Source organism: Vigna radiata, unplaced genomic scaffold, assembly GCF_000741045.1.
Source record: "Vigna radiata var. radiata cultivar VC1973A unplaced genomic scaffold, Vradiata_ver6 scaffold_167, whole genome shotgun sequence".
NCBI classification, from domain to species: domain Eukaryota; kingdom Viridiplantae; phylum Streptophyta; class Magnoliopsida; order Fabales; family Fabaceae; genus Vigna; species Vigna radiata.
This window is the reverse complement of record NW_014542360.1, coordinates 432482-441921: the sequence shown is the minus strand read 5'-3', so window position 1 is coordinate 441921 and position 9440 is coordinate 432482. Positions and strand designations below refer to the sequence as shown.

The following is a 9440-nucleotide window of genomic DNA, read 5'->3' as shown; positions in this document are numbered from 1 at the left end:
TACATATGAAAAAATCCGTATGTAAAATCCCTATATAATTAAAAATGTAATTATATATGGAAAAATCCATATGTAACTTTTGGTTTTATAAAAAAAAAAATAGATTATCCTAATTTTTATTCCTTTTATGACCCATAAACTAACATCAACAACCACAATTTTAATATATACTCATAATAAAAAAACTTAATAATCTAAATTGGCACTATGTCAAAACCATTTATAATGATAAATACTATACTAGACACTAATAGATTTATTAGTTCAACTACGACTGCAAAAGCATCACTTGCTTCTATTTTGCTTCTAGAAACTCCATGTACTATGAATATCTTGTCATGCTCATCTTCTACGATTGTTTGGTTGTCTGACACCAACCAACATGTTTTCATCACAAAAATATTTAAGATAAGGATTTACATCCATCATAATATAAGGATGTCAGTTCATCATGAACTTACAAGATAACCAACAAGCCTAAAACCAATCTAATATCATTTATGAATAATAATTATAAATGTGATCTCAAATTCCATTGACAAATAATGATTATAAACTAAAATCATTGCCTTTATAGTTCAACTTACCTTCGTATGGTTCGACCTTGTAACATATCAACTTGTAGAAGATATGTTACCCACTTTAATAAGAAATAAAGAGTTTACAAGTTACCCACCTTATCTCACTTTTATTAGTCCACTAGATTGATTGGACCAAACTAAAAACAGTAATCTAATATATCAAACTTTGAAAAGTTGACAACCGAACATAATATTAATCTTGACCCACTTTTAATATTTAAGCAACTCTAGTTCCTTTTATTCTTATTTTTAATGGTAGATTTTTGTTATCTAAAAAAGTAAAATTTATAATTATAATAAAGTATTTAGGATATTCTAAGCCTTTTATGATATGTACAATATTGTAGGTAGACAATAATTTCAAAATCCTTGATTGCCATAACACTACAGGAAAACGCGTGATTTTCGGCGAAATTTTATCGAAGGCCTTTAGGTCGTCGGTATTAGCACAGTGATTTAACTTACTGAAGGATTGATGGCTGTCGGTAAGATGCTCGACTACTAAACCCCAAGACTTGGGTTTCCCTCAACCATCTTTCATTTTTGAGCCAAATAATTTCACTTTCTCAGCGAACCCTTGCCAGTTTTCCCCCAATTGGGTTGCTTCGAAGCTCCTTGGCAAACTTTCATTCACGGACGTCGTCTCCATCCTTCGCACAACCATTCATATACGTCGTCCTCGGTTGCACCTCATTCTGTGGTTGCAGGGGCTCACCATTGTGACAGGGTTTGTTCGAGACCAAGGGTTTGTTGGAGGGTATTAGTAGAGCCTCCATCTCCTTCCCTCATGCGCAGAGGCAGAGGCATTCACTCGTAGAGGATCCTTTGCAGAGTTGGTAAGTTTCTCATTCTAGGACTTCACAAATGGGCACTGTCGTGATGCCTTGTACGTTGCGTTTTGCAGGCTATTGTAGTGGTGCATCCAAGGTTGAGTGAAGCACACTTTAGGGAAAATGTGTGGACAGTGTTCCCTTCTTCCCCTGTCGTGGTCTTGGGAGGTTGTCTTCGTCCAGGGAGGTTGTATCGTGGAGGTAAGCTCTTTGCCTCTAAACGAAGTGAGCAGTGTAAAATGCTTAAATGTGCAATAAAAATGTTGTCAGATTGCTGTGTTGAATGTATGCTCTGAATTGTTTTGACTTTGTTCAATGTAGGCTCTGAATTTGTTTGTGCAACATGATTTGTTATAGAACATGTTGTTATTATTTTGTGCAATGATGGTGTTGATTGTGTTATGTTTCTTTTGTTTTCATTTGCGTTAGAATAGAAGATGTTTGGTTCGATTGATGGTAACATATAGTGGATTGTTCTGTTTTGGGATGGTAATTGATTGAATGATGATGTTATAAGAGTTGTGTTCTGTTATGAAATTGTTATGTACCAGTATCTAGAGGTGAAGAATGGTCATATGGCTTTTCAAAGTCTTAAATTTTCATTAAACAATTTTCAAAGAATTAAAAACTAAAATAACCTTTATCACGGAAGATTTTCTTAGAGTTAAAAACTGTCTTTAAAAATAATAATTAAGACTCTAAAATAAGGTAAAGTGTCAACTTTATTACTAAAATATCAACCTCTGTCCAAGTAGTATCAATATGAGACAGGAAAGATATTTCATAGAGACTTCTCTCCCTCTGTTGGTATTCAAGAAAGCCAAACTCCCATTGCTTTTCATAACTCTTCACTGACCCTGCTAATCCTCCCTATCACTTTTTTATTACTGAATACAAAAGTTGAACTCTAATTCTTATTAACCTTATATTACTCCTGAGCTGGGCCTCTTGGCCAAGGTTGTTTTTTTGCCCATTGACTACAACATCAGCATCTTAATTGTCTGTACCAGCCATAACAGTTGATTCTTTCATGAATTCCATAGAAGCTTCCAGAGGTCTTTCAATGTCCTCATCCCCCTCTTTATAAACCTTGATTATTATAGTTACTTTGAGTTTTATCTACTCCCATTTGATAAGATCAACATATCAAAATTCTTGATTTCAGATCTAGACATTTATTATTTTAATATAACATATCTTAGTTATGATTCTATTAATCAGGAGTTTCTTTATTTTTTATTCGCGTAACTGTTAGATATGGTCATACAGACTAAGGATCTCTTTATTTATTATTATTAATTATTATAATTTTTAGTTATGTTCTGTTAGTTAGGATATCATTGTAGCCTTTGTTTTAAGAGATATTTAATTGGAATTATAATAGCTAATAACTGATAGCTACAGAGTTTTCACCCATAAAAACACTATGGCATGATAACAGAGTGCAGGATGACCACTCTTTCTAATGTTATATATAGTTTAACGATATTAAAGTTTACAATAAATATTCTACTATTAAGATATAACCTCCACACCTTGTTCCCCACCCTTTCACCAAAATGCCCTCTTGGAAGAAGACCATACCCTTAAAAATATTAAAGTACACCTTCATTACTAAAATGAGTAATTATAAGGATGAAGTAGAGTAAAAGAACGAACCAACATGCATATATGTTGGTTATATACTATCTTGAATCACCCAAGTTGCCAAACTAGAAGGAATAATGCAGCGGAATAATACTAAGAGTAGCGTATAAGCGTGTTCGGTCACTTTTAAAGAGAAGTTAGTCCTTTTTCGAAAAACAATTTTCTTTCAGAAAATTTATCGAACAGTTTGTGAGCAGACAAAAATAACAAGTGCAGGGAGTAGAAAAATCACACAAGTAATTTTTATACTGGTTCGATTCAGAAGAATCTACGTCCAATCGTTAATCACTATAAACAGTGATTAACAGTTCCACTAAAAAGATGTTTCTCAGATTACAATTATAGTGAATGAAAAACAGATAAATAAACCTTCCTTCGACGAACGAACTGGAAGAAGAACACTCTGCCAACTCGAAGAGAACCGCTCCAGCAATCGACCAACGATTCGCGAGCTTCTCCTATTCACGAGACCAGACAGAGCACCTTGCTAACTCGAAGAGAGCTTGCTCTGGCAATCGACCAACGATTCACGAGCCTCTCCTATTCACGAGACCAAGCAAAGGAACTTTGAACAAAGCTTCTGAGAACTTTCCTCTGACAAACAGTGTTCTACTTAGCTATCAGTTCAAAAATGTTGCCTCTGAAATTTACAGAAGCCAAATATATAGCCAATTTCACTGAATGCCAAAGGACAGGTCTCAACTGCCACGAATAATCGATTATTGTAAGTGATAATCGATTATTCAAGTATATTACAGGTTTTTCAAAAAGTGATAATCAATTATATGAAGTGATAATCGATTATTCCTGAATGACTTGTGATAATTGATTATTGCTTCATGATAATCAATTATTGCAGTTCAAAATGTAATTTTTACAAAGTTTGAAAAGCTTTCCTACTACATTTAAGTTCTACAAATTGCTTTTAAATACACTTAAACTCTTCTTCAACTAAATCTTCTTGTAGTATCATCAAAACAAAAGTCTTTAAGATTTACCAATACTCCTTATTGGTAACAATATACTATCTTGAATCACCCAAGTTGCCAAACTAGAAGGAGAAACCAAAGTTATAGTTGTTTTATAGTTTATATATTAACTAAAAAACTTAAAATTCCTCACCAAGCCTAAAGTAGACCATCTCTTAGGTTAAGCTTTATTAACTTTGCTCCAACTGGTAGTGGTTAAGGGCACTCCAGTGGTTAATTTGGCCTTCAACATGTTAAAAGATATCTCTCTTACAGTCTCCAACAACCTGCACATGAATTTGGACTTCAATTGTGAAAGTCAACTCTAAAGTCAAAGTTCAGCATATGAAAGTTTACAATTATTTTTCAGATTATGCACTTGTTGTCATTTGTGAATGCTCTTCCTTTAATCAACATTTAACCACTGGATTTCTTTGCTTTTGATCAACCCTCAAATAACTCCATTTAATTATCCTTGGTTTACCTAAAATTAAAAATATGACAACCTAACTAAAGTAGTAAGTAGAATAGGCTAAAAGTGATAAGAATGAATATTTTATTAAAGTACTAATTGAAATTGTAAAATAACTATGTAGGGAACTTTTTAAACATAAAAGAAAGATAAAAATGAAGTTACAATTTGAAAATTAGAAGAAAATCATAATTGGAGTACTTGAAACCTTGAATTACACTAGAATTGGTGAGCTAGATAAGGATGAAGAAGATGATGATGATGATGATGAAGAAGAAGAAGATGATGATGATGATGATGAAGAAGAAGAAAATGATGAAGATGATGATGATGAAGAAGAAGAAAATGAAGATCATGATGACGGTGATTGAATGTTGGACATCTATTGTAGGAAATTGAACTATCATTTCAATATAGTTATGTAAAATATCATCTTAAAAGTTGTATGCAATTATTTTACATTCACTTTAATTTGTAGTGATCCTTCCTTATTCTTTTGTATTGTTTCACTTTATTTGTAACTATTTCAATGTAGTCATGACTGGAGAAGGTTTAGACTGTCCTGATAAAGGAAATGGGGTAGCAAGGCCTAAAAAGAGGCAACGACAGGCCCCAAAGTATGTACTTAGGGTGCCTGCTACATTCCCTACCATTGCTGCCCCTAGTCCATCATTCGTGGGGCCTCTTCCTACACCTGTAGTAGACCCTCCCCCTACTCTTTCAGTACACCCTCCTCCTACCCCTACAGTACACCCTCCTAGTACCTCTGCAGTACACCCTTCTCCTACCCCTGTAGCAGACCCTCTTCTTCCCCTTGTGATTATTACCCCCAATCCTCCCCCCGACTGTACTTCTATACCCTTCCTCATCTTCTAGACCACCTTCTGAGATTGCCACACCATCTGCTGATCTAGATTCAGCTGGTGATGGTGAAGGTGTTGATCCGCCCCTCCATGATCGACCATGGGTTGAGCCATATGGCAAAGGGTAAGACTTTAATCCCTTTTTAACCATTTTTATATTTAAAGACTGTCTTATTTGAAATGACTTTTATTTCTTTATATGCAGGTTTATTCCATCCAGGGTTACTTCCCAGGCCATCACATGATCAATTAAGCAATAGTATTTGAGTCCATGGCCTACTTGGGGGGAGCAATACCTAAAGATGACAGAAAGCCATTCTGAGAGCATTTTAAGGTAACCAACTTTAAAGTAACTGTCATTCTTATTTTACTATGTTCATTAATCAATTTTTGTTTTGTTTATAAATGTACAAATGAAGGTGTAGTGGAAACCTGAACATGAAACACAAATACATAGAAATTTCCACATGAAAGCATCTCATCAGCTCTTAGAGATGTTTAGGGATGCCTGCATTGTAGGGGAGCGCCCTTACTGGTTGGGCGAGCACATTTGGAACTCTTTGCTTGCTCATTGAATTCAGCAGAGTTTCGAATCAAGTGTGCTACAGCCTAGAGGAACAGAGCGTCTGAAAAGGGTGGCTGATGGGTGTCGTGGCCCATACAAATTTGATTGCATATGAGAAATGCAGTATAGACTAGGAAGTGACTCCTAGGTTGTCTCTCAAGGACCAAACTATGGTTCGAGAATCAGGTCAAACACAAAGGGGGGGGGGGTTTGAATGTGTTGGGTTTGTGAAAGGTTTGCATGGTGAATGCAGAAAAATTAAAATGAAATTAAATTAAAACGCAGATGTAAAAACGTAATTAAATTCAATTAAAATGAAATTAAATGCAACAACACATTTCACCATGCATGAAAATGAAATTAAAACAGTAAAAACGAAACTGCTACAGTAAATACAAAAATTCACACTGGAACAGGACAACTCTGACCTTTGCTCAATGTTTTATGCATAACGTTTTCTACAGAGCTCTAAATGAGATGAAGTTTTTTTTCCTGGAAAATAGACTCAAATATCTTTCATTTGACACATAAAACGTAGTATTTGGACCTCTGGTGTGGTTGCAGTTATTTTTTTAAAATCGAGTCTAGAGAGTGAAAATGCTAAACCCAACTCAAAATAGACAAATATCCACACATAATTAAAACTATTAAAATTTAACAAGTAAGCTAAACAATAAAAGCAATTCATCATGGTAAAAGTGCTAAGAGAAAAAGGGAAAGCATGAATAGTGAAAAATGAACCATCTTCTTCCATTTATCCTAATTCTAATTCCATCAACTAAGAAAAAAAAAGAAAAGCATTAAATGAATGAGCCACTGCACCACGTCCCATCACCAAATGCTTACCTAATCTACTTTCAATTCATGAAACGAATGCAAGAAAGCTAGCAAAATTCTATCACCATACTGCACCAAACTTTTAAAAGCAAGGAAATGAGTTGAATATTGTAAAACATGGCAACAACTAGCTAAAAATGCCGAGAGGAAAGAGCCCTTTTTTTTTTAACGTTCCAGCAACGTGTTCACACTCCATCATGCTCCAAGAAAAGTCCATTCTAGATGGCAGCTGGAACCTTGCTCCTGGTACCGTCCCAACGCAACACCTAATCTTCTATTCAATTTATGAAATGCAAAAACAATACTAGCACATCCCTTGCAGCAGAACCGTGACAACAGCTCATCAAAATTTTAAATAAAAAAAAATGCACAAAAACTAAATGAAAAGGAATTGATAAATCAGCAAAGGAAAATAAATTGGAGCTCTCCTCCTTCAACCCATTGAACAGCGTGGATATCCTTGCATCCCAAAAACGTTCAAAGCTTCCCAAAAAAAACAAGTGTGACGGCTCCTATACCTAGGCCGTGAGTGTTTCTTAAAATGGGTGGGGTCCACCCAACCCTAGGTAGGACATGTGTCACCAAAATATGGGCCCCAACATATTTTTAATGGCCCAATGTGCAAAGGTTGTCTAAAAAAAACTAGACTTTTAAGTTACACATTGATTAATTCTAAACTACTAAATTAAAATATAACTAATTCTAAATTTTCCATGCAGAGAGTCTTGAATTATTTTGATAGCACTCCAAATGTCCCAAATTGTGTTTCCAAAATTTTCCTGAAAATAATAATGCAAATAATTAGCTCAGAAAATTCAAATTAATTAAAATTAGAATTTTCGGTCAAATTAAGCATATTTAGGAAAAACGGAAAAATACCGGAAAATTAAGCACAATTCCCTGATTAATTCTAGCACAATAAACTAAGTGAAATCAATAAAATATCGACTCATCAAAATAGACCACACTTAGTCTTTTGCACTCTTGGGCAAAACCAAGACGAAAACCAGGGAACAGTTCAACGGGCATCAGGGAATTGACACAGACTCAACAGACAAATGACAAAGACTAACAAGGTAAGAAACAAACAAAATTACATAATCGTCAAGAAATCTGGACAAAGAAAGGAAGTAGACAGTATCCAACACAGAATCAAAGAAAACAGATACTCAGAGAAATCATCCAAGCAATTCCAAGCATGGCAAAATGATCAATCAGTTCAAGAGGTGATTCAAAAGCAACAGAACCTCACAGATGCACACTATCAGTGTTTCTCTCAAGTGTCTAAGGTAAACAATGTCAACTCAATGCACTCAAGAAAACAAGCAACAAACAGTCTTGGCAAACCTCTAATATCAACACTTAAAATGTATGCATGTTCAAATCAAAAGGTCTTTTACGGATGTAATGGGGCCAAGGAAAAGGAAGGATAAATATGGGTGAGAAGCTATAAACCAAAAGAAATAGAGCAGCAATGGGGAACAAGTGTAAACACATTCAAACACACCCAAAACCTCTAATTCAATCCTCTTCTTGACTCCATTATTCACAAAACAATTTTTTTTCTCATTTTTTCTGTATTTTTTTTTATCTTGTCTCTTTTCTTTTCTCTCTTTTTAGAACACAACTCTAAGAGACAATATAACACAACATATATACAAAAACAAAACAAGAAGACTATGTACAATTTTAGTTTTATTTTGTTATTAATCATAGTTGTTAGAATATAGTAATGATCCTAACATTTGGATGTTAGTACATTATGATTTTGCTACATTATCTTTGCTAAGAAATGGATGATATTGCTACATTATGATATTGTTAGAAGAAATGGATGATATTGCTACATTTGGATGTTAGTACATTATGATGATATTGTTAGTACTTTATGATTTTTCATCAATGAACGAAAGATTTTGGGATAGACAATAATATGCAGGTCTGTGTGTGTTGTGAATATTTTATGCAGGTCTGTGTGGTTGGATAAGAAATACAAATATGAAACAATTTTCACTGAATCAAACCAAAGGCTTTACCGAAGGCTTTTGACCTTCGGTAATTACCGAAGGCTTTAGGTCTTCGGTAATTACTGAGAGGCAAAAGCCGTCAGTAAAGGTTAGTGACAGGTTTTACCGACGACTTTCTGACCGTCGGTCAGCCATCGGTAATTGGTCTTTACTGACGGCTTCTGGCGTTTTCTGAGAGATTTTGGCCTCAGGTAATGCCCTTCATTCGTGTAGTTAATTATAAAAGATGACAATATCCACCAAAGTCACAATGATTTAATTTATGGAATGTTCAAACCCCAACCTGCTTTGATGTAAGGACAGGAGGTTTATCTCCAATTGTGAATGTAATGTTTGACATCTTGGAAAGACTGTTATAGCTTATCGTTGACTCTCCAAAAGGACTTGGCATGCTCTCACACAACTTCTAGTCATAAAAAAAAAACATTAACCACATGTCAGTACTCTAAAACACACACACACACACACACACATATATATATATATATATATATATATATATATATATATATATATATATATATATATATATATATATATATATATATATATATATATATATATATATATATTACTACTTGAGTGAACTTTATTCCAGTTGAAAAGTTAATAACGAGTAATCCTTAATTAAAAAACAATTATTACTGTCA

At 34.2% G+C, this 9440-nt stretch overlaps 1 long non-coding RNA gene across 2 annotated transcripts; it reads left to right on the top strand.

Annotated features, from left to right (window-relative positions):
- The first annotated feature begins 970 nt into the window (after nt 1-970).
- Nucleotides 971-9125, top strand: LOC111240836. 2 transcript variants are annotated; one of them, XR_002666443.1, is made up of 5 exons: nt 971-1417; nt 1486-1612; nt 5034-5485; nt 5567-5695; nt 8733-9125. It is a non-coding gene; the product is annotated as an uncharacterized LOC111240836 (long non-coding RNA). The 2 variants fall into 2 exon arrangements; XR_002666444.1 differs by lacking the exons at nt 5034-5485; nt 5567-5695; nt 8733-9125 and adding an exon at nt 4722-5015.
- Nucleotides 9126-9440: the final 315 nt, after the last annotated feature.